The 26,179-nt window shown below is 40.5% G+C and overlaps 2 protein-coding genes across 3 annotated transcripts in view; one reads left to right on the forward strand and one right to left on the reverse strand.

Annotated features, from left to right (window-relative positions):
• LOC109999767 (monocarboxylate transporter 1-like) overlaps nt 1-11,449 on the reverse strand; it is a 28,401-nt gene extending 16,952 nt beyond the window's left edge. Inside the window, exon 1 of one of the 2 annotated variants that reach the window (XM_020654896.3) lies at nt 11,286-11,449. The gene's annotated coding sequence lies outside the window, so the exon portion shown is untranslated. The other variant, XM_065961021.1, reaches the window with a different exon arrangement.
• Nucleotides 11,450-23,262: 11,813 nt separating this feature from the next.
• The window catches only part of lima1a (LIM domain and actin binding 1a), a 32,162-nt gene continuing 29,245 nt past the window's right edge, over nt 23,263-26,179 (forward strand). The window contains exon 1 of the mRNA XM_020654897.3: nt 23,263-23,379. The gene's annotated coding sequence lies outside the window, so the exon portion shown is untranslated. The remainder of the gene's footprint in view (nt 23,380-26,179) is intronic.

Consider the following 26,179-nt stretch of genomic DNA (forward strand, 5'->3'; position numbering starts at 1 on the left):
ACAAACCATGCAGGCACTTCACATCAAATATGCATGTGTATCTGAAGAGAAGCCGAGTAGTCCTCGCCGGTAAGAGAGGACAGAGAGGAAAATAAATCATGTGAGAGAGTAGAGTTGGACATTTTGGAGGGTTTTCTTTTAGAGTCAGTTTTTGCAGCGCCATCATGAACTTATCACAAATAGATAATTCAGTGATTAATGAACAGCCAGGTGTCATGCTTCCCTACATGGCATTAAGCCTGGACCATGCTGTAAACAGCTATGCTCCTGCAATCATTACACCCAGTCAGCTTGTTATAGTAACTGGTTTACTCAGATCTGTGATCACACTCAGACCAGACTGCTCTGGCTGCAGAGAGCTTTCACTTCATTTTTGGCTACCACGAGTATTTCCTGTCTCTTCACCACAAAGAACAATGTTTGCAAGTTACAACCAATTACAAGGACTGACAACAACGTGGTCGTTTTCGACTTGACACATATGATACATAGAGCAACAGACAACCCCAAAACCTTATTATATTTCCTTTATCAGTCACCACACTACCATAAATACAGCATGACAAAAAAAGGCGACATGGTTGATTCGTTATCTCTGATCTTTCAGTTACTTCCTTCCAGGCAGTGTCAGTTCATGTCGAAACACTTTCAAAGTCATTTACAGACTTAGACATAGACTGCAGTGGCAGCAACATAAAGATTTCAGAGCCTGACTGAGGAACATCAACAAAGTGTTTGTTGGTGCAATCGACTGGCTTAGATTGTTATTTTAAGTGTCTGATAAACTACACTAAGCCCTCAGTTAATTTGGAGGATTAAGAACCAGTTCTGAACTGGTTTGTGTATCTATACCAGGGAATTCACTGTTGAACAATTTTTTCAATCATTGATTCAAATTTAGCAATAAATCTGCATCCTGGAGAGCCTGAAGAAGTCTCTGTAGAGCAAAAACACATGGCACATTTTCTCTCCTGGGAATGGCAGATGGGTTGAATTGTTGCAACACAAACTGAAATGGATCTGAGCAATGAGCATTTGCCACAATTCTTAGAGGACAGCCTCTGAATGAACTGAACACTGTCCAGTTATACTTGCATTATTAAAGACCGATCCAGGGGGTAAACAGAAGTTGACTAGCCGACATTATTGCGGTGGCGTCTCCCTTTATCTGCTGCGCATTTGAATGCGAGCGGTTCTATAAGGAAAAAATGTCTGTCCGCTTTTCTTTACATTACTTTTTTAAGTGGCTTTACATTTTAAAACAATGTAAAGGACTTCAGGAAGAACCTGTGGAGTTTTAGAGTTTACCAACTGTCGGAAAAAACAGGGAGTGAACGTAAAACACTGTATGAGAGCGGACACCTCACACACATTCACAGGTCGTGCAGAGGACTGAGATATTCTTCAGAGTAGGATTGAGACAGTTATATATTTCTGTCCTCTCTGAGTGATCTGTAAGTGGTGTTTAGTCTCCTATCTCCAGATGATTAATGAGATAATCACGTTCCTGTATTAGCGAGCATATTTCAGGTAAGAGCTGCATGTAATCATCACAGATCATCTGCAGTAGCAGCGGTCGAAGGAATTTGAACCTTTTGTACAGGTAGAAGTGGTCTCTTCCATTACAGAGAAGGGCCTTTTTATCTTTTGATTTACGAGGCCAGTAATCCAGGTCAAATAGACGTCTGACAAAAGTCAACAAGAGCCGACCTGTAAAACATGTACACTGTGACTAACAATCACCGTTATGACGTCAGGAATCAAACTGACAGCTCACACAGTAATGCCCACGAGTATTCAGGAACTTCCCACGTCATCCACACTCATCTCACTGTTGGTGTCAGTTTCAGAAAACTCGTTTGAGCCGCTGAACAGCTGACCGTCTCACAACAACCTCCACTTGAACCCCCAAACAGACGTCAAATAAACTCGACTTTGAGTTGGTCAGTGTTCAGTTGATGTTTGATTAATCTTGCCCAGTAAATGACAGCGTGCACAAGATGACGATTGATACATTTAAGTCACCGGATAAAAGAAAAAAAAGATTGAAGCGAGTGCTGCACTGGGTTAAAAATGGAGAGGAATCAGGTGCTCTTCAAGAACAGGGGACAGAAGTCAAATGACTGTCCTGTCCTGATTACAAACAAAGTTAATTGTGAAGAAAGGCAATCTAAACTGAAAGTCTGAGGCACTCTGATGCAGTATAAGAATCTTTTATTAACAGACCTGTTAATAAAGAGTTTAGTTTGAGCTTTTTCTAAAACATCAGAAAAGCAACTGTCCACCATTGAAGTGGAAGAGGGTGGCGATTATATCCACACTACAGAGAGTGAATTATGTGTAACTACAGGTCATCCAGCGGCCAGAGAGTGAGACTTGGAAACACTCGCTGGGCCTCTCAAGTTACTCTCAAGAGTTGTTTGCCGTATTCGCCATTCCTCCAATGAGCTCAATGCCACACAGACATGCATACTCTCACACGCTCGTGCAAACACTCGTTCATTTCTCTCTCCGCCTCTCACTAAACCTTTCATCTGTTCCTCTCAAGATACAATTTAAGAAGAGATTATCAAAATAAATGTAATCCAAACTTTCCATATAACTTCTGCTGAAAAACACACACCCTACAGTTAGTGAGTCAACTCTACACCAGAAGTTTGCTCATCACAGGGTCCTGACCTCGCCTGCAGAGCGACCTTCCTGTCGCTGAGGAGGAATGCAATGACTACAGGAGTAATGCTTAAACCAGCCTTTCCTTTAGTTATGATATTAACCAATCACAAAAAGGAGCATTGACTACAATAACAAAACAGGCTTAGAAGGTGGTACTTTCAAGATTAAGTCGATTCTCAATGCCTTATAACTACCACTATGAATCAGGTTTTTAAAAAAACAGTAAGGTTTCATTGTTAATCATGCAAAGGACACGTCCAGCAAGATCGAGTCACGTAAATGAAACAGTTAGTCATCTTTGAAGACATAGGGTGTGCGAGCAAAAAGTTCAGGAACCTTCTATTTGGAGCCTCAAAATTAACCAAAATGTAGGCAAAACATTACCGTAATTTCTGGTCTAGTTTTCAGATATGAAAAGACTCATCAGAAATCAGTGCAACCATAGGACATGAAGAAACTGGCCCACGTCCAACTGTGTTCCTTGAAAGTGAATTCACTTAAGACTTAAATGGCACTTAATAGATTGATTATTAACAGAGAAAGGAAAAGATTATACAAGACAAAAAAAACCTGCAGATGGACTGAACAAATAGCTGAGGGCTGAATTATTCATCCAGTTGTCTGAAGCTAATTCAAACCCAGACAAATAAAAACTACTCCTACCAAACCCCCTTTCGTTTTCACTCGACTCCTGACACCTCTTCTAGCTCTGACTCCTTTCTCTCTTTCCACTCTGACTTTCTCCACGTGTTCCAGCCATGTTAAGGCCTATATGATATAAATATACATGCTGGGCTGGGGGTCATCCAGAACCTTATTTATATACAGTATGTAACTCTTAACTCTAAACCAGCTGGTAATTGCTTGTATTTCCCTCTTGTACACGTGCTGACTAGAGTTTCCATCCTCCGCTGACAGTTTAGACAGAGTTTCAGAGTCTTTTTAACTTCATGCTTACCTAAGCAAGGCAGAGGAGGGTGACAGGGCAGAGAGGGACGAGAGAGGGAGTTTTCATAGTCGTTGAGGTTTTACTGCTGTAGTGTTTCCACTTCTTTCAGTTGCATGCTCTAGTTCTCCCCATGTAGTTAAACTTTTATGTACGCTGAAAGATGATTTATGTTGTTCTACAGAAAAATGATATGTAACCTTTGAGCAATGACTTCAACATTTCAGATCGTAATCAGGCAAATTCTTGAGTCTCATTTCATCAAATTCCAGGACTTCCCATTTCCCTTTGTGAAACATAATAGCATAACTGTATACCTTAGATGATCTAAGAGGTTACTGGAATTGATTTGCTCTTATTATGACGTTTTGTTTTAACACAAAAGGATTCACATGAAAAATAATCGTTAACTGCAATTTAAGTTTAGTGATAATGTCCACAGCAGACTGGGGATCAACATAAAAGTGAAAATTAAATTGAAAAAGTGAAACTATCATTAAGTTGCTCTTTAACAAGATTATAAACAGCTCAATTGTCCATTAACCAAGAGGGATTCAAACAAAATTCATAAGAACATGCAACATCCTTGCTCTAATTTCCTTACTCCACAGTTTAACTCAATTTGATCTGCATCTAATCATGTCTGGAACTGACTCAGGAGGGACGAGAGTTGATTATGAACTACTTGGAAACAGAGAGGCTATCGAAAGCAAAAACTGGCACGCACAAAGCAACCTCCTCAGCAAAGCTTTGAGGGGGATGCATGCAACCATAACATATGTTTTTTTGTAAGTGATGCACAGTTAAGAAGATTATTGGATTCTTCCAAACAATCATCAAAGAGGTCACAATGATATATTTTTCCAGACTGAATCAAACAACCCCTTGAATGCCCAAGAAATGTAGTCTGAGTTTTTATTTCTGATCAGTTATCATCAAACTTGTAATATGGCTCTATGCTGCAAATTAACTAAAATGCTGCTGCTGTAGTTTTATGTTTTCTTTATTGATTATCAAACCGATGAAGATGCAGATATTTGACCTTTGAGATTTAGTCTTTCAGCTAAAGTAGTCCTGCTCAAGAAGAAATCATTTTGACACGATTCTTCTTCATAAAAAGTGTACTGGAATAATTAAAATAGTTTTTTATTTCATAATGTTAGTTTAAGCTTGATACGATCGATAGTTACTGCAGACAGCTGCTTTCCAGCCAACAAAACCAAACAAACAGCTGCAAGCTGGAAACAGTCGATCTCTGAAAACAAGGGGTGATTGTTTAAAAAATATCTGAGCGATAACTCTGCTGCTTTTTTAAATAAGAAATGTTTATGTGCTGCGTGAGAACGGTTAGCTTGACAGGCTTTTCAACGGTAACTAATAGGGGTAGGATTTAGTTAAAGCTACATAACTGTATTCATAAATGTCTCGGCTAGAAGCTCATGTACAACTGGAAGCATGGAACACGGCATGGGCTTGAAACTTTATTTGACGATTTGTATTTCCACACACAAACACAGACACACACAGAAAGGACCCACTTCAGACGTTAAAATGGAGAATACACAGAGGGGCAATGTAATGTGTAGTTTGATGCCCGGCTTTAATGGAAAGCAGGATTCCCCACTGGGAATGGATTTAAGTTTCCACCTCCCCTGAGGTCCCACTGCTCTGTGCTGGAGCTCAGTTAGGTGTCCTGTGTCTGTGCCAGTGTGTGTTTGTGTGTATGTGTGTGTATGTGTGTGTTTGTGTGAGTGGGTACCAGCAAAGCAGGACAACTCCTGGAGGAGTTATCAATGAGGCCATTCATTATGAAGTAACAAACACTCCTTTTAATTCTGGAGTTACCTGAAAATCCTTTAAACCGTTGATTTCAAACCTTTTTGCCCTGAAGAACTTCCCACAGTCCAGTCAGGTTACTTCACAGTATCAGGATCATCTAGGATCATAGAAAAATCTACTTTATTAAAGTGAATATTGGTCAGATACCACTGACTATTAGCTTCTGTAAAATCCAGATTATAAGACTCACCAGTATATAAATGTTGTGTGTTTTAGGGGTCTCCCAGAGAGACAGAAAAAAGTTTTAACTGTCTTCCTGCGTGATGATTTTACATTGTGTTCAGCAAAGTCCAAAACGTGTCGTGCAGTAATTTGTATTGCAGCTTGCAATACAAAATGAAAGTCGGGAATTTTCAATCGCATCAGGTGGAGTGCAGTTGGTTAATCTATTATTTTAGGTTAATGAATCAAACTTTTAATGGACTTTTTTTCATTTTGTTCTCTTAGGGTGGTTTCACACTCGGGCCCCGAGCCCGGATCCGAGTACGCTTGACCTGAAAGTCCAGTTCATTTGATCAGTTCAAACTCAGACGTACCTTACTCATGTACCATGCCCGAGTCTGCTTCAAGAGGTGGTTTCAGGCAAGATTTACGTGTACTCGAGTACAGTCTGCGGGAGATGTGAACGCAACGGTGCTCAAACAACGGCTCCTGTCACTTCAAAAAAAACATCATATCCACACAGCACGGGCCCATTTCATCACCTGAGCTGCACGGTAGATGTGGAAGTAGGAAGAGGGTCGTTGTTGGTGAAATAACAATAACATCCACAGTTAGCGCCATGTGGTTGCCATGGTTGCTTCTTCTTCTTCTTTTTGCTGTTTGGCGGACATGCAAAACCAAATACTGCATAATGAAACATGCTGTATTGGACTGTGTACATACCCAAGTGTACTCAGGTACGGAACAATGTTACTAATGTGAACACAGACCAGTATGGGAGAGGGGAGGGGGAGGACTCGTGCTCGGGGAAGGAGCAAAACAATGTGAAAACGCCCTTAATGGTTGCATTCTTTTAATCAAATCAAAATGTATATTATGATAAATAGTTTGAGCTGTTGTTTCATATGCTTCTGGTTGGGTATTACAGTCTTTAAATACAAACACAAGTGTCAGTAGCAGAAATGTGGCAAGTTTGACAACTAATGCAAATGTGCCAGAGCCTTAAACTGTAGTTACTGTATGGTTTCTGGATTAACTAACTAATCCAACTATAAGAGGGTTCAACTGCAGGATAATTAGAGCCACCACAACGACTCAAGATGCTTTGTCTGCGTCTGTCTGTCTGTCTGTCTGTCTGTCTGGTCTGTCTGTTTTTCCAAATTCTCTAAGTGGTGCTCATAAAAGACGGGAAACTACAGCCACACTTTGAAATACTGTGATGATTAAGAGGAAGGAAGGAAGGAAGGAAGGAAGGGGTTAGCGAGGGAAATTATTATTCTTTTTATGAAAGAGTGTCATTTTACAGAGTCATCATGACTGTGTAAAATTACACAGTCATGATGACTCTGTAAAATTACACAGTCATATACCTCAAACTAAACTTCTATACAGTCAAATAAAGAAAAGCCATCGAGAAAGATTAGAAAACATGACAACACCTGTTTTCACCCTGAATTAGCTACCATTGGGTTGCACACCTCAAAAAGACCGTTTGTGCAAATGTAAGTCCTACTTCTAAGCATGATTTGTTCTCGACACTTTAACGGCTGTGTCATACTTGCTAGCTTAGCACTAATGACCTCTTAAACCTCACAGGCATGATGTGGCCCCATACATCCTTCTCTCACACACACTACGGTAATCCCGATTGCACGCACAGCCATACATCCTCACCTGCTCAAACATGTGCTCGGCCACAAAAAACAGGTACTCAAACATGCAAAAAACACACTCAGAGAGCTGGCTCAGAGAGCTGGCTCAGAGCCACTGACGTGCACTGATTTAATGTTAAATTTGTCTTTTTTTATGGGCGACATAGTTTCTTATACTCAAACCAGAGTCTTCCATCCCATTTTCCCAGACGTGGACACGCCCCTGGATAAAACAGGTGTTTTAGTCGACTCTACTTTTAAAGATCTTCCCTTGGTTTTCTTAAAAACCAAACTTTTGGCACCTTTTGGTGTGGTTGCATGTGGAGGGAAAGGGTCCAGATGTAGGCCCTCCTCTTGAGACATTTGCAACAGCTTTGGATGGAGGATTAATACTTTTTGATTTTGGTTATAGAAGTCTTGTTTTCATTGAGGAGATTGTTGTTAATGTCAAATGTCTTATCTTTTTCCATGTCAGTTTATTACTTTGCGTTTAAGCAGCTTGTTGGCTTGTTTGATTTGACTAATTGTCCACTACTTCACTTCTACAGTTATGTTAGTTTTGCATCCATGTTCATGTTGTGCAGCCCTCAGAACTTAACAACATGCATCATGTAAACAACTACTTGTCATAAATGTGAACAACGAGCTCCAAATGGAGGCAGCTATAATCTGTAAAATGCTGAAATGAATGAAGGCTGGCAGAGATAAACATCTTCAGGCTCCTCACGTCTGGTTCTACTTGTGGCTTTCGTTCTTAATCATTAGCACCTCCTTTTACACACTCACACACACAGTAAAAAAAGAGAACAGCAACACACCACTTACATGTCTCCACTCATTTACTGTCCCTCCCTCAAAGCCAAAATTCCTCATAATGAGCTATATCACTAACCACCTTTCTGCGTATGCACCTCCAGTGTCAAAACACTTCCAATGTGATCTGAATCTTCACTAATAAAGCTGATACTCCGAGCATAAAACCCAGACAACATGTATTCAGAATTAGCCACACAGTAACGATAGGAAGGTGACAAGTCAACATCAGTCGAGTGACACTTGTGTCAAGAAGCATCCAAACTTTTCCTGGCACAACTTCAGCAGAAACAAGTCATGACAATAAAGATTACACACAACAATAAATGTTGCACAATGGCGTACTACAAAGTACATTTTCTGCCAACAGCTAACCAAACCAGATTAACAGAACTTGCACAAGAAAACAGAATAGATTCATTTTGATGCAGCACCACCCTAACGATCCAATTTCCCCAAAACAGTTATGTGTCGGTAAGACAGAAATTTGCCCCATTTTAAACACATATTCTGTTATGTAACTCACCAACATCTCAGATGCTACAGAAAATAAAAAGGTATGAAAACTACTCTGCCATCTACACAAAGTTTTACTGACCCCCAGAGGGAAATATTCAACTATCAGTCCTCCAGAGAGAGTTCAAAGTCCAGAGGACAACACCTCTAAGTCCAATCCACTTACTACACGACAGCTACTTCACACTTTTATCTCAGTTGGTATATCATTTTTATCTATGCATAACATAATCTATATCTTGTAACTAGTCTGTGCAACGACTGCTTTATAATGAGCAATGTTAATCTGCATTATTTGCGTTAATAGTAGTAAGGTGTACAATAATGTATTTTTATAATTGCACTCATTATTCTATTATTATTGCATTTTAATTCATCACTTGATTACTTTCTTTCCTTCACACTGGCTGCTGTAACAAGTACATTTCCGGCAGTGGGATGAAAATAGCTCTTAAGTTTATCACCATTCATGCTCTAACCAAAGTGAAACAGAGCAGGCTGGATATTTGCATGAAGCCAGGTCCTGTGCTTGTCTTTCTTTACGTCACCCTGCCAGATGGAAAACGACATAGCAATCACTCACTTAATGCACCACCATTAGAGAATATCACCCTGGTCAGTCATATTAATAGATAACAAGCTGCCCTGGCTGTTTTTGGGACAATGGGGGGGGGGGGGGTTGCATGCCAGGGAGCTGGCATGGGATCTTTCCGATGAGCCCTGGCCAAGGGGCTTGAATTGGGTAGGGAGCGTTTGAACATTTCCCTGCTAATACCCAGCAACTCAAGGATTGCCCCTTACAATATTTTGTCAGAAGAAATATAAAGCACCTTCAATATGTAGAAGTTAGTTTATCTGTCACTATTAACAGAGACTCAAGGCTGCAACAGTGTTCATTAACTTCCCTGATAAACCTGAGAGTGATACAGAGTTACACCAGGCTACATGATCCATTTGGATTTTTTTTTCCTATCAAAGCTATCCATGTGCCTCTTGTTCTCTCCCAGAGCTGAGGAAGAGCAGTATAGGCCTATATTTGAATATGATAAATTAATATCAGTGCACTGGTGTTTTGTTTACAGTGGGACACTTGAGATCATAGCACCTCAGCCTGTAAGCATGTGGTATAAAAAGTCCTTAAACACTTTGAGGTGCATCACTTTGCAGGCATTATTATATTCTCATACATGTGAAGTATTTACAGATTATGAAAGCAGGTAAACACTTTTAAATGTGACAAATGTTGAGGGATTGAGAGAGTAGGCTAAAGAGGTTTGAGGTCTTATACATGAAACTAGGATTCCTGTGGTCATGGAAACAATTTGACATTTAAAAAAATGTGTTTTCCAGATCTTGTGGTGGTCTGAAAAAGTCACACATGTCCAAAATGAATCAAAAAATAAATAAAGATATTTCATCTGCCTTTTTGGAATTTATAAAACCATAAAAAGAATCCCACCCATATGTGGGCAAAATCTCAGGGTAGAAGATTATGAGTTAGGTCTTAAGCAGTGATGCAACAGAAACACATTCCCTTAATGTATTTGATTTTTTTAAACAATCTGCAGGGAAATCAAATTTTTCACTCTGTTATTGAGAGACAAGCTTCACACACACACCAAGACACAAACTGGACGGGTTAGGGAGAAATGTCCGAGTGAGGGGGGCTGCACAAGGACTGATTCAACGGGTAGCTGGGGGGTTTGATGCCTGGCTCAAGGGAACTTCGGCAGTACTCTCATACTTGGTCCGTATGGCTCTCTCATGTTATCTGTGTTATATTGAACTTCTCAGGGATCCAAAAAGTCTGAATAACAGCAGCTTGAATCTTGCAAGAACTTCAACTTCATGCAGGATGAGCCAATCAGTTATTAATTAACTAAATAATCAATTAATTGTGTTTACCTTTTGATAAATACATTTTAACCACTAATTTGTGCGCAAAACACACAAGAATACAGGGATTTTAATTGTTTGATGTACAAAATTGCCTGCTGACGGGCCCCCCACACAAAGCTGTGACCCCCCCCCCCCTCCTCAGTATTGAAAACCAAACCTACGCCCTTGGCTCTGACCCTCACAGACTGCCACCATGTGAAAGTCATCCAGGTCTGTGCAGAACAGATAACACATTAAGGCCTCGGTCGGTCAAATGCGCTGCTGTGTTAAGTGTAAATCAAAGCTCGCTGCTGGGGGATCTCCTCTCTCTCTCTCTCCTGTGTGTGTGTGTGTGTGTGTGTGTGTGTGTGTGTGTGTGTGTGTGTGTGTGTGTGTGTGTGCGTGTGAGTATAAGCTGTCCGAGGGTTCTGGCTCCGTGCCGACCCCACTCGCTTGTGTGTGTGTCCCCCGGGCGACAGGCTGTCAGACACGGCAGCAGCGGCCGGTCGGATGCGGGCAGGCTGCAGCCTCACATGTGACATCACGCCACGCTCAATGAAAACAACGTCAGTTTAAAATCGCACCTATAAAAGCCGTTAATTTAATCATGTGTCGTAATAAAATAAAAATATTCACCGGAGCGGAGAGGAAAGAGGAAACGAGGAAACGAGGAGCTGGCTAATTAACAACTTCGCTGCTCTAACGGTTAAAGTTGAGATGAGAAAAGATTTTTTTAAAACAGCCGTTTAATTTGAACAGCAGCTCTTTGTTTCGACGGTTGGTCGTCCGTGAAGTCGTCCACTCACCGAGGTTTCTCTGGGAGGATTCGGCTCCGTCCGGTAGAGGTTCGGTTCGGCGGTGTGTGTGTGAGAGGGGGTCGTCCGGGGGGGTGGGGGTGTCCTTGTTCTTCACAATGTGCTACACGTAGATCCACCAGCGCGGCTCAGGGTACCACACAGACTGTGGACAACTTCTGGGATGGTGATGATGACACTACAACCACCGCGCATGCGTACGAGAGCCCCGAGCAGCCAGTGGAGGAATCTGAGCAGATGCATGTGCGTGTAGAGAGAGGAGGGGGGGACAGACTCTGTTATAGAGAGTAGTTTTTACAGAGAGTTATTATAGGCTTCGACTTGGTAGAAGAAGTATTTAAAAACCTGTGAAAGCACCGATACCACAGTGTAAAATACTCCACAGCCAATAGAAGTCAAACAATCAAAATGTAATGATAGAAAAACACGAGCATAGTAACTATTATCAGGGAAATCAAGGCTACTTAGATTTTTTTGGTTTACTTAAGGTATCAAAGGTAAAGGTAGAAAGGTAGGCCAATGTCCTCTGGTTGTATGAGACGATATTATCAGATAATAATAATAATAATAATAATAATAATAACTTTATTTTTATAGCACCTTTTAAAAACACAGGTTTACAAAGTGCTTTGACAAACAACAAAAACAAAGCAAACTAAACCAAACACAGAAGAACATAAACAACAGCAAGAACATAACAAATGGAACTCATAGTGCACGATACCCAACAGACATATATAACCCCGACCATCACAAGAACCATCATAAGAACCATCACAAGAACCATCATAAGAACCATCATAAGAACCATCACAAGAACCATCACAAGAACCATCATAAGAACCATCATAAGAACCATCATAAGAACCATCATAAGAACCATCAAAAGAACCCAGGCAACACAAGAACCATCATAAGAACCATCATAAGAACCATCATAAGAACCATCACAAGAACCATCATAAGAACCATCACAAGAACCATCACAAGAACCATCACAAGAACCATCATAAGAACCATCACAAGAACCATCATAAGAACCATCATAAGAACCATCACAAGAACCATCATAAGAACCATCATAAGAACCATCACAAGAACCATCATAAGAACAATCACAAGAACCATCATAAGAACCATCATAAGAACCCAGGCAACACAAGAACCATCATAAGAACCATCATAAGAACCATCACAAGAACCATCACAAGAACCATCATAAGAACCATCATAAGAACCATCACAAGAACCATCACAAGAACCATCACAAGAACCATCATAAGAACCCAGGCAACACAAGAACCATCATAAGAACCATCACAAGAACCATCACAAGAACCATCATAAGAACCATCATAAGAACCATCACAAGAACCATCATAAGAACCATCATAAGAACCATCATAAGAACCATCACAAGAACCATCATAAGAACCCAGGCAACACAAGAACCATCATAAGAACCATCACAAGAACCATCATAAGAACCATCATAAGAACCATCATAAGAACCCAGGCAACACAAGAACCATCATAAGAACCATCACAAGAACCATCATAAGAACCCAGGAAACACAAGAACCATCATAAGAACCATCACAAGAACCATCACAAGAACCATCTTAAGAACCCAGGAAACACAAGAACCATCATAAGAACCATCACAAGAACCATCACAAGAACCATCATAAGAACCATCATAAGAACCATCATAAGAACCATCACAAGAACCATCACAAGAACCATCACAAGAACCATCATAAGAACCATCATAAGAACCATCACAAGAACCCAGGAAACACAAGAACCATCATAAGAACCATCACAAGAACCATCACAAGAACCATCATAAGAACCATCATAAGAACCATCATAAGAACCCAGGAAACACAAGAACCCAACAACACGAGCTGAGACCAAGAGGACCAAAGATTTAAAAAGATGTAAGAAACTAAAAGAGATAAAAGCAAATCAAAAGAGAACAGCAATAAGAAGGTAAGAGCAGAAAAAGAAATAGAGACAAGTGGTTAAGGGATACATTTTTTAAATAATATTAATAAAAATAAAAAGTAAATATAAATATAAAACATAAATAGACAAAGTAAGGAACATAAGAAATTAAGATAAGAAAGAGGAGTATATAATAAGAAGATAATGAGACATGGAAGTGCAGAGGTATTATTAAAGATTTGTATTCAAATTATTTTAATGCAGAAAAATGTCCCTCTTGAGTTCATGTGTACAGCTGCTACTTGAAATTTCATATATCTTTAGTGAAATATACTTAAAGTACCACAAGTAACAGTAACACAGATTAATATCCCCTGTGAGTGTATTACTGATAAATGTAGTTCAGGTTATATTATATTTAAAGACCAGACGAGCAGAGAGGAAACAAAGGTTACTTTTCCATTCTTTCAATCTAGCACAACTATATTTCTTTGTACATAACTACTAATATACCTTTATATATGTGGCGAGATTTGTAATGCTGCTGTACGGGATCGCTGCTAACAAAGTTTTGTTGTGTGCTTTTATACAATGACAATAAAGTGCCTATTTATCTATCTTATTAAAGTACAACAGTTAAATATAAATCTATATAACATGTAAGTAATCACATGAAATGACTTTATTCTGTATTCTTTGTCATATATCTAATCATACACTACTGTAGAAGTAGCTTATGTTTAATGGAAAATACAATGAAAGTATCAGAAGTACTCAGTAATGTCATTTATGTCACCTACACAAGGCTACATAAACAGCTCTGTTTACAGTAAAGAGAAAGTACCTGGATGGAAACTATTTGTTTTAAAAGGTTAATGCAATCCGGTGCCACATCGCTGTAACAGCTTGAAACTGTGACGCTGGTAAACTGCTGACTGCGCAAAAGTTGTGTTTGTGTTTGTCCCTTTTTGGACCATTGCTCATTGTTTTGACCTGGACAGTACTTCTCTTAACCTTACTGTTCTCTGAATCTGTGAAAAGTTCACAAAGTTACAACAGATATTTTTCTTAACAATGCATCGCTCCTGTTGTCATGTCATATCAAAAATCTTGTAAAATTGTATCTGAGAGATCTGGAACAAAAAGAAAGTGGACATTAAAAAAGTCTTGTGAAGTGTGGAAATACATAATACAAGGTTGTGAAATTAAACATGCAGTCCAATCAGGTTGAATAAATGAACACTCTTCAGCAGACAGTACTTCTTTGCAGGGCGTGTCTTATTGTGTTGCACCATGCTGTACACTTCTGTCCTGTGTGGAAATCATGCTCTTTCCCTCCCTCTTTCTTCAGCTGAGTAGAGAGATAATGACAAAAATTAGAAATCGCTTGAGGTCAAGACTGGGTGTGTTGCAGAAAGACAGTTCATGATTATCAAATCAAATGAAGTTTGCAAGCATGAGCATGCAACTGCACTGAGGTGAAGCCCGATTTCATTCTGCACTCTGACCCTTTTAATGACTGTTAATGTAATCACAACGAGCAGTAAAGATATTTCTTCACTATATACTGCTGATATAAGATTGCGGAAGTCAAAGCCTTAGAAAAACAGCTGTCAGTGCGTTCTCATTTACTCGTGCAATCGTGCTGTGTCAGAATAATTTGAAAAGGTCACAGCATCAACTCCAAAGGTTGGTGAAAAAGTTAGTTGAGGTCTTGCAGAGTTAATATCCTCTCCTGCAGATAAATGGTATGCAACATCCCAAATGTACAAACAGGATCCTAAAGGACGGCACTGATGGACAGATGTCAGACACCCGAGCAGTAGGGGGTTCAGTGCTTTGCTCAAGGGCAAATTGGCAACACTCAGTGAACTGGCACCGCTCCAGCTCCCAGACCAGTTTCAAGACTTGGTCTGCACCAGGACATGAACTGGCAACCTTTCGGTTCCCAACCTAAGTCCCTGTAGTCTCTTTTACACATGCACTGCTGAAAATTTCTTAACGATTTTAGGACAGATTTCCTCTGAAATCTTCTTAAGTTGCCTCTTCACATGCATACACATGTATGCACACACATTTTTTCACATATGCACCTCACAGTGGGAGACTTTCCCTTTCGATTGGTTGGGTCTGAGGAAGCAGGAAAAGGATATCAGAGAAAAAGTGGAAAAGCTGGCAAGTATGAAGCAGGTTAATATGTGCACAAAGATCACACCACTTTCTCACCAGTTGCATTGTTCAACCATCTTCACCGCTGCACATCAGCTCACCGACATCGACTGAAAAACTTTACTGATAAAACAGTGGGTGAAGAAAATACTGTTGGCGTTCACACATGCAGCTCATTTTGTGTAAACACAATAAATCTGGAACAAAATGCATCTTTTTCTCTGTCACTTCACAGATGCACAGTAAAAGCTCTAACGTTGGAAGAAGCTGCTTCCCAACTTGTGAAATCGTACTTTCCGAGAAGCACATGAATGAAACATTAATCTTATTTTTTCAAGTTTTCTTGTCTCTGGGGTTTTACGCCACCATTCAACGAGTCCCTCCATTGAATTTACATTCCTCTTCCCCCACTTAAAAAAAGAGGAACCGGATGCTCTTGGCCCTGCTGTAACAGTAAATGTAATCTGACCTGCCCCTCCATAGACCTCTAATACTCCCAGAAGAAAAAGTTGAACTCTTACCCTGCGCTCATAGAGATTCACGTCTCTGGACCTGGATCTGCTCCACCTGTTTTAATATGCTCTTGTCCAATTACTGCAAACAATCGCTATCTTCTGTCAAATGTTTTTCCAGCTGACAGCATGTGAGGGAGCTTTTGGCATAGTGATGTGACAGTCCCTAATTGGAATATTCTCTGTTTCTGCTAATGAGGAAGAACAAGAAGAACAGTGGCAGGGTTTGTATAAGGACACTTTTGGAGTTCGAACTGTCCTCAAAATTTAAAATTCTGGACGAACCTGTTGAGATATCGAGGATTTTAGCTTTGAAAAGATCCTATGTGTTCTGTTGGACGCTTTCCAACCAGGCGGCGGGATTCTCCTGGATATTTATCTGACCCTGTATCCCACTACAAGTAATCTCCGGACAACAAACAGTTTAAAAAGGAGATGAGGACACACACACACTCCTGTTTTGTTGATCATGTGACGAAAAGAAGAGAAAAATACAGACATGGCAGGGTTGCTATAAAGAGAAAACACAAAGTAAGGATGGAGGGGGGGAGGGGGAGCTACAGGACAAAAACAGAGAATGAGAAACAGATTTTGTTTTTGGGAGTTTTCAGGGTGTTAAGGATGCATGCTGTGAGTGAAAACAGTGTTTTTGTGTGTGTCTGCGATCGTCTCTCTGCACATGAGAGGATCTCATTCACTCAGCACACTGAGAGCAACCTCTTCAGAGATGGAGTGACCCTTATCGTACAAACTTTGAGACCATAAAAACTGCCAATGTGCAGAGTCCACTGTGTCATCCATGACCCGCATGTTCGTACTAAAGTAACACAAAGACAACAGTTCTTTTTTTTTTAGCTTTCTGCCCCTTTTACCTTTAACATCGAGTGTGTTTTATTCAGTTAATGAAACACATTCTCCTGCTTCTCCTCGGCCTTCACTTCCCCTTTACGTGCAACAAAGCAGGCTGCACAAACATAGATTGAAAACTAAGTGTACTGTTAGTGTCTGCAAAGATTGAGTCATGTTCCCCCTTTGTTGGGTTTAAAACATTATGACGTCCGCACTGTGTGAAAGATCAGGGAACCCTGAGTTTTTTTAGGTCAGAGCTTTAAACTGGTCAAACAGAATCGATCTGTTTATCTCACCCACTTTGACGCTGAACTCTTTGGTTTCCCCCACCTTTGTCCTACAGACAGTTCCTGTCTACAGGCCCTCTTACCTCTAACCCACTTACTTTTCACCTGCATTTCACCCTCTCTCTGCCAATGCCAGTTCAATTCCATAGAATCAGTTCAAACATTAGATGTATATGCATGACGTTGGACATGTGTTGTCTCAGTATTAGGGAAGTGTTAAGGTTAGACATTAGACCTTATTAGAGTTAATACAAGTATACTCATGTTTACGTTTTAACTGTTGACCCTTTCATTGGGAAAGGAAGTATCATATGAACTCTAATATTTCTGAAGTTTCAACATCCTGTTAGAAAGTGTAAGTCTGTTCCTGCAGGTCCACAGTCTGTGTCGGCCCCTCTCTATTGTCTAGTCTTGTCTACTCAGTCAGACATTGTCAAAGTCTTTCTCAGGTTGCCATGGCTACACGTTGACGCCCTCTTCTACTTTTGCTACCTTTGGTCTACTCTTATCTCCAGCAGGATATAAATGTCAGAAAGTCTCGGCCTTTTCTTCTCTAGTAGCTACTGTAGATGTTAGGCCTGCATGTTATGAGACAAATATGCAATGTGCGATTACATCATTTAGGAGTGTGATAATGATATGAAGTGGAATAAATTAAACAAAATTGAAGAGTGGGGGCAGCAAGCAACCCGGTTTCAAATCTGACCTGAGGCTCAACTCTCTCTCTCTCTCCCCAGTTTCTGACTCGACCCACTTTCCTAACTCTTAAATAAAGGCATAAAAAATCTTCCATTTTCCACCACTAAATTGTCAGCAATTAATCTAAAGGTAGATGAAAGTTAGCTGGAGCTTTATGTGACTGTATACAAATATGTGCCATGTCACAAAACTAAAGGGCACATGCTGCATGAAAACTAGCATGCATTGAACAACGCCGGCATGCCACATGACAGTTTTTAATCTCAGAGTCGTTTAAAATCTGGGGGAGATAAAGGGGCCAGACAAATGTGGTGGACGAAAATTACAACATTTGGTTCTGAGATTTGACGGGCTGCAAGCATAAAGTTGAACAAAAGTACCATACATTTCTAATGAAATGAAAAATTGCTTGAAATAAACTTGTTTGACATGTAGACAAATGTCACTCTGTCAAAATGCTCAGTCACTAAACTCTCACAGCTCTTTCTGTTTATTCAGGCTGTCGTCACTGCACCAAACAACACAATGAAACACAGTGTCACAGAACAACACAGAGACCAGTACATTCCTCTTTTTCCACACTGGAATCATGTGTTTTGTATCTGCAGGCCCATGAAAGAGCTGTAGAGGTGCATGTGTGCATGTGTGTGTGTGTGGGGGGGGGGGGGGAATGAAAGCATGCTGAGTGTTTAAAAAGAAGAAGAGGGGGTCTGGCTTGGGGGAGACAGAGAGGTGAAATGACATTTATCTGGAATGGTGGCACAGAAACTTGGACTCGGTGCTCTGGGAAAAATATGGCACCAAAGGTCAAGGTCGGACGGTCACAGTGTTCAGATCAGCGGGACTGTAGCTCAATTATTCAGAATTTTACATGTTTGTATTTTATATTTTTAAGGTTATGGAACTGGAAAAAAAAGTGGAAAAAAAGAACAACATAAATAAAAATGTGAAGCTTAATGGTGATGATGAAGGGTTGAGGCGGCAATTTCAGCACGGCGACCGCCATCAACGGCCCTCTTCATTAACCAATGGGTGACGTCGCTCAGGTGTCGTCGATTTTTATTTAGTCTATGGAATAGCAGCAGTCATATATCTGCCCTCTTTTTTCTGAAAGACATTAGCAGAAGTGAAGTGCCAGCTGTTGAGACATTTGGAAAAGTAGAACAAACATTTAACAAGAACAATGTTAGATTAACACAGAAACATGTAAAGAATGGTATGTGGCCCTCTCAGCCAAAAGAACGCAACACAAACAAATAAAACCTAACGTAAACCAGATGACACTTTGGCAAGGACACTTTGTTCACATTCAGGCCTCAATTATCCAAAAAAAAAAAAAAAAAAGGGTACAAGTAATCAGCATCAGCCTTCCCAGGATTAAATCGTTACATGGACTTTGTTTCCCTTTTTTTCCCTTTCCAAACTATATGACTCTTGCAGCAACGAAAGGACATTAAAGCCATGTGGAGGATCCTCCAATCACAGCGGAGGAGGAGCTGCCTCGTCAGCAATGACTCCCCAAAACTAGGTCATGGGGGTAAAAAAAAAAAAGGAATCAGCTTCTTTTTTTTTTTCCCCACATGAGAACATGTGTGCTTGCATGTGAGCCAGTGTCCTGTCCTTCATGTTTTTTGTGGACACGACCTTTACTGTAGCTCTTTGATGTCAACGTCCTCCACTGTGATGTCCACTGTATAATAAAACACACAAACACACATACACTAAAATACACACACACACGCACACACAGGCCTAAATGTGTAGATACATATTTCAACATAGACGTGCTCTCATGTAGGTAATTTACAGCTGCGTCACCTGTCTGTCCCTGACCTGTATAAAAGGTCACTGAGGCAGGAGATGAGTCTCTTCTGCAAAAGCATCACACAACCAAACAATGAAATAACGGTCAGGTGTGTATTTACAGCAAGTGGCTATTTGTCTGCAAACAATCAACTCTAAATAAATGGTCACTGATGCAACATGTGCTGTATGCAGGCCATTGTCCATGCACAAAAGGTTTGTGTTTTTGACGGTTTATTTTCCATAAAGCAAATACAAGAACAAAGAAAATCACAGCTCATGCTGCCTCTCTTGCGCTGGAAAAAAAAACAGATGCTTACCTGCCTGACTTCTTCTTCTTTGAGGTGTATTGGTGGTTAGCAAACTCCATTGGATCTGCAGAGTCTCTCTGCACCTTTAAGAAAAAGCTAAAGACCCAGCTCTTTCATGAATACCTACTAACTTAATGATGATGGTCTCCATATTATTGATGATGATGATGGTAATGACGATGGTTTTTGTTTGATAACGACGACTTATAAGATGGTTTCTATACTGATTAGAGCTCTCAAGAACTGCCCTCAATGTTGTGCTTTGCCTCTGGTCACTTCCTGTCAGCACCTGTGTGTCCAATCAGACTCAAAGCTGATCGTTTGCTCTTACTGACATTGTTCCCTTTTTTCTAGATCCTTCCTTGTGTTGTTCTTACTCTCTGATGTACGTCGCTTTGGATAAAAGAGTCTGCTAAGTGAATTGTAGAATTGTTGCATTTCCACCATATACATATATATATATATATAGGTATGGAGTGTAGGTGGAGTACAATTACTTGTTTGCCATCGCCCATAAACCTGATCTTGTGTGATTTAACTTGAAGCTCCGAGTCCTACCTGAGGGTATCAGAGAGAACAAGAGAGGTGGGACGCCCCCCTGAAAACTAGATAACTACTACCCGTTTAATTGTTAGCACTTTACAATAAGGTAGACACATTTTGTAAAGTGGGGAACGAGTGATGATCTAACCACTAGTTAATTAATCATTTGGTATTGGTGTCATATTTTTCACAATAAATATTACAAGAAAAAAAGAGTTCCCTCTTCTCCATTTTTTCAGTTTTCTTTTAAAATAACCAACAAAGCAAACAAACATGTCTGAGCAATAGAAGTTAATATCTGGTTCATTATATTGTCATTGCTGATTTAATGATCTCCCTCTGTGCAGTCAGTATGTCATTAACTGTAAATATTGTATTAGCTGTCACACTGTGAGTCTAAAGTCCTCGTGTTGTTGTTGTGTGTCTGCTGACAAGGAAATTTACGAGCAAAGGGGTAAGAAGAGGCGGGGGCTGCTATAAAGGAAGGTCACACATGTGTTCATGTGTTCATTTGTGTGTGCGTGAGTGTGCATGTGTGCATGTGTGAGTCGGGGGGGGGTGCAGCCTCAAATGTCTTTTAGTGGAACAGGAATGTCATACATGTGTGGAGGAGAACGCACACACTTGGTGAGCAGTAGTTCCCAAATGTTTTCTGTCCCCCCCCCTCCCCCCCTCCCCTCCCCCTCACCTAAAGCTGAAAGAAATTCTTCCACCGTGTCCGCAGTGAACTTTTCTTCAACCGTATCGTCTGTGAAGGATAGGACTCATATGCAACCACCTGTTTTTTGCTAAATTAATAAGAAAATAAGACTGAGGAGGATTTTAGTGAATATGAACTGGAAATTACAAGTGTGCTAAAAGAAAATTGTACACATACTAAAGACAGTTGATGTTACATTTCCATATCACATGAAATCTCCAGACACTTTACAAAAAGAGCAGGTGTACACTGTAACTTTAGTAATCTTTTTTTTTTGTTGCAGTGACCCGACCACAAGCCCACCATGAGCAAGCATTCAGCAACATTTGGAAACAATTGCACCAGGGACACATCGGACATGTGGCAGCAGGAGCTGGGGATCGAACCCCCCAAACATCTGGTTAAGAGACGACCAACTCTACCAACTGAGCCACAGCCGCCTCCAGTGTCAATCAAAAAGAAAAGGAGATTATTACATCAGAAACTTGTCCAGAGTCGACTGACATGTTGAGAAAACCTTGAAAAAGATGAAATCAGGCTGAAACATTTTGACCAACACGATGACTTAACAACTTTTCATTTTGGTGGCATTGATCAATTCACTGGCACAACGACTCAATTTTGAAAGAAGAAGGAAATCTATTTTGGCTGAATTATGACATTATTACAGAATTAGGAAAAGTCAAGACTGTTTCGAAAAAAAACGATTGAGAAAACCAGTAAATTTTAACTGTAAATCTGCAGTTCTAGATGAAGAATTCCCGTTAAAGAAAACTCAAAATGAAGATAAGATAAACCCAATGACCTCCACTAGATTATTCATGGCTCCATTTAAAGCCTCAGAGGACATTAAACAACTGATTGTACAGACTCAATAGATATTTACCCGTAACATATAAACTTAACTTCATGTGTGGCGCTGATGTTTGACAAACTTTTTGTTCATGTCTCCTCGGTCTATAAGAGTTTTTAAAAAATGTCCCTGCACAGTCTCATGTCTGCTCCTGTTTACTGTAAATGTTGTCCAAGCAACCAAACAAACTAAATATACAGCGGTGAAGAGTGAAGCTGCAGGAGACATCACTTAGGTCAGCACAGAGGTACGCTGCCAGGTATGTGACAGGACGGCATCGAGGACGGGCCAGTCATTGTTCCCACTGAAAATATCCTGAGAGATGTTCCACACCAACGATAGATAGATAGATAGATAGATAGACAGATAGAGAGATGGAGAGAGAGAGAAAGAGAGAGAGAGATGGAGAGAGAGAGAGAGAGAGAGAGATGGAGAGAGAGAGAGAGAGAGAGATAAGAGAGGGGGAGAGAGAGAGAGAGAGAGAGAGATAGATAGAGAGAGAGAGAGAGATAGAGAGAGAGAGCGATAGATAGATAGAGAGATAGATAGATAGAGAGAGAGAGAGAGAGAGAGAGAGAGATAGAGAGATAGATAGATATATAGATAGATAGATAGATAGATAGATAGATAGAGATAGAGAGAGAGAGCGAGAGAGAGAGAGAGAGAGAGATAAGAGAGGGAGAGAGAGAGAGAGAGAGATAAGAGAGGGAGAGAGAGAGAGACAGAGAAGAGATAGATAGATAGATAGATAGATCCTGCATGAAGACCAGTTCTACAATTGTTGTTGTTGTGTGCCCTCTTGTGGCACATAAGAAGCATTACACAATACTTCTTAAGCACATTCATAAACTTGAATTTCACTGACATGCCGCCACCTGCTGGACTAAAGTGTACTTTTTAATAAATCAGTCAGGTCCTAATAATAACTACTACTACTGTTAGTGGGAACTAACTTAAAGTTGAAAGAAAAATATAACCAGTGGTTCCCCAGAATTTTCAAATAGCAAATTTTAAATTAGCTCTAAACTAACTTTGGTACAATGCATCAAATGGCAACAATTATAGTCCCTTTCAAATTAAAACAATCCATTAACTTTCAGTGATTTGCATGTCAAATTAGCCTAACATCTAATTGACATCATCAATTTATTTGAAACTGATATTAAACAGTTCAAACTTCAGTAAATTTAAAATAAGCCACATCACATTAAAAGCCACCTGACCGCAGTTGACCTCAGGTATCAATGCGCTAACGGACAGCCAACTACGCGGAAGGATACATATTAAGTATCGCGATGGCGCCTTGATTAAAGTTATCCGTTAATTGCTGCATCAGCACTCCTCCTGTTCGCCCCACGGCACCTGTCTGACACGAGCGAGGCCCTGACGAGCTACCTGCGTCTGCTCAGGTGAGTAAGACAAACATTATGCAACACAACTGAGGTAATACGTGTGTGGGAAAAAAAACAAAAAACGTGTTAACACGAGTTCTGATCATAAATCAGCGTTTACCTGTCGAGACAAGAGCGTGAGTCAGTGTTCACCTGAGCTGATTGTGTCTCAGTCAGGTGAGAGTGAGACCACCTGTCTGTCTGTGGGATGACTCACTTCAACAGTTAAAGCCTTTTATGGATATTTAAAGTGAATCCCTGCTGTCATGTTGAATATGATGATATAAGGCTTCAGGTGGCGAGTGTAGAAAAAGATGTTGGTTTATTTGGTTCAGGTTAAAGGCCTCAGTTTCCGCGTGGGAAGCAGACCAGCTATGTAGACCAGGTGTACTTTGACCTGTGCAAGCAAAAAAAAAACCAGAATACCACCCAAAACATGAGCTCTCAAATCAACTCTTTTGAACACAATGAAGATATAGCACACCTCGGTTGTGGCTCTGAGGTGATGGTAGAGTGTTTGGTGGATTCAATGAACGTTTAGGGCAGATCTGTTTGTGTCTGCAGTATGAATATTTGTAGTCTTTTTTTTCCCCCTCTAGCGCCACCTTATGGTGATATTGATATTTTGGTGCAAACACTTGGTCTGTGGTCTTTTGCTACCTGTCAACTTTGTCCCACAGTCTTTGCATCTTGTTACCAAAAATAAAATCAAACCTATAATAAAGTTGTATTTTTATATGTTGGACTGTTACGTCTTTTGTACAAACAAATAAAGTAATTTCACCTGAGTTGACTGGCAGCTAATTTACATATTCTGCCCCCATAGGTGGAACCTATTTACTAAACGCAACATAAATCAGCAGAAGAGAAGAATACACTCGCTTGGTCTGGCTAATGAAATAAAAACACACTCTTACTCAGTTTTTACTCTTTCAATGTTTGCCTCAACATCCCGCATTGTTTCACATTCTGTGTTTCCTAATGCTGATGTATAGCTGCGTTTGGCTTAGTGTTAGGTGCCGGCCAGGGTCGGGTTCCATCTGTAGTGAAAGGAGCTCCAGAGCTGGTTTGCCACATGAGTCAGTTTATACAGTTTATGTCTAAAACCCTCCAAAACACTTCCTCTAATTCTTCCCAGAGTCTGACCAATAGCGTCTTTGCTCGGCTCACCCAGATGACATCATCTTGAGATCGCTCGGCCGGAGCCACAGAAAGACATTGCACAACTGTTAATCCAAACTTCCTGTGAACTCCAAACAGACAAGCAATCTGGACTCCCTTTCACTCCTAACCAGGCCGTAGATATTACAACATGGACTCTCCCTTAATCATGAGAGGAATCTGCTCCGAGCATTTTTAAGTTTCTGTCTGTCTACACTTGAGATGTCTTTTTGGTAGTCATGAATAAGAGTGAAGTTCTTTCTCTTTCATAATGATGCTGAGTCAGGATGCAGACACTGATGTGTGTAAGGGGATTTCATACCTGAGATAAGTGTCTCTCACTTTGTCCCATTTATGCATTTTTCTGTTTATCTCATGGTCTCGTTTTTACCCACTGAACATACAACTGGTTAGTAGGATCTTGGCCGGTGGTTCTCAACTTCTGGGTCGTTGAGTTGTTTTCAGCGGGTCGCGAAAGTGTCAATAAGTCTAAATATCACTTTTAAAACATGTTTGTTTAGTTTCATCTCTTTGTTCTGTCGCATGTTTTTGTACCGTCTGACGTCCAAACTGAACAGCTTTTCATAAAACAAATCTCATTGGTTGAAAAATATCCAACATTTGGGTCTAGACCAGTTGAGAACCACTGATCCAGGCAACAGGCCTGATGTTTTGTGTGTCATGGTGTACAGACTAATACCAAAGATCTGCACTTCAGGACATGTTTTAAGGAATTTAAATTGAGTATTTCAATATTTTCTCATCTTGTTCTCCTGCAGAAACTTGATAGAGACACAAATCAAAGATGGAGTATAATATGAGAGTTCATTCAGAGAGGCTGGGGAAAACAGACGAGACTTAAACAAATCATTGATGACTTTTGACCCCATCGTTTGATCTTTTCTTTTAAATAAAAAAGAACATTTTACCCTATTGGAAAGGGAAAGTGCCTATAAAGACCCCTCCACATTCATCCTAATGCTTTTTGGCCTTACTGATAAGTTACATAATGACCCACCACATGGCCCTGACCCCAACCCAAACAGCATCTACAACTTCAAAAGGCCCGGAGCTCCTAATACTATCTACCCCATGACCCCTCCCTTATTGCCATGACAACCCGATCATGGGACTCCTCTCCACCTCTCTCATCATTACAGTCGAGATAAAACTGAAGTTCTCAGGAATCCTGAGTGAAGAGTTAAGATGAGGCCGGCCCCCTCTGCTCAGCCGTCATGTGTTTGGGATTAGACTGACTCTCTAACGTGACACTGACGGAGCTGAAAGTCTCTCAGGGCCACCACAGCGCCGAGGTCCAATCATCCCACAGGACCTCGGTGCACCACGTCAAACATTTGGCCGATGAACCGCTAGTGTTTTTAAGGAAGGGAAAGCCACGAGGAAATAACATGTTTTAGTGACGAGTCAAGCCAAAACTTTAAATAATAGATGGTTTCTGTGTCTTATGTGTAAAAATATTCAGCTTGTTTTCTCTTACTTGGTAAAAATTGACCCTTTTTTTGGGGGATGTTTGACTATTGGTCAGACAAAAAGAGATGTATCAAGTAGTCACTTCTTACTCATGATCCCAGGGTGGGCCCTTGGCATAGGCAGTACAGGCAAATGTAAGGGACGCCTGCCGTCCATAGGGGGCATC

The sequence above is a fragment of the Labrus bergylta genome, chromosome 12 (genome assembly GCF_963930695.1).
Source record: "Labrus bergylta chromosome 12, fLabBer1.1, whole genome shotgun sequence".
Taxonomy (NCBI): Eukaryota; Metazoa; Chordata; class Actinopteri; order Labriformes; family Labridae; genus Labrus; species Labrus bergylta.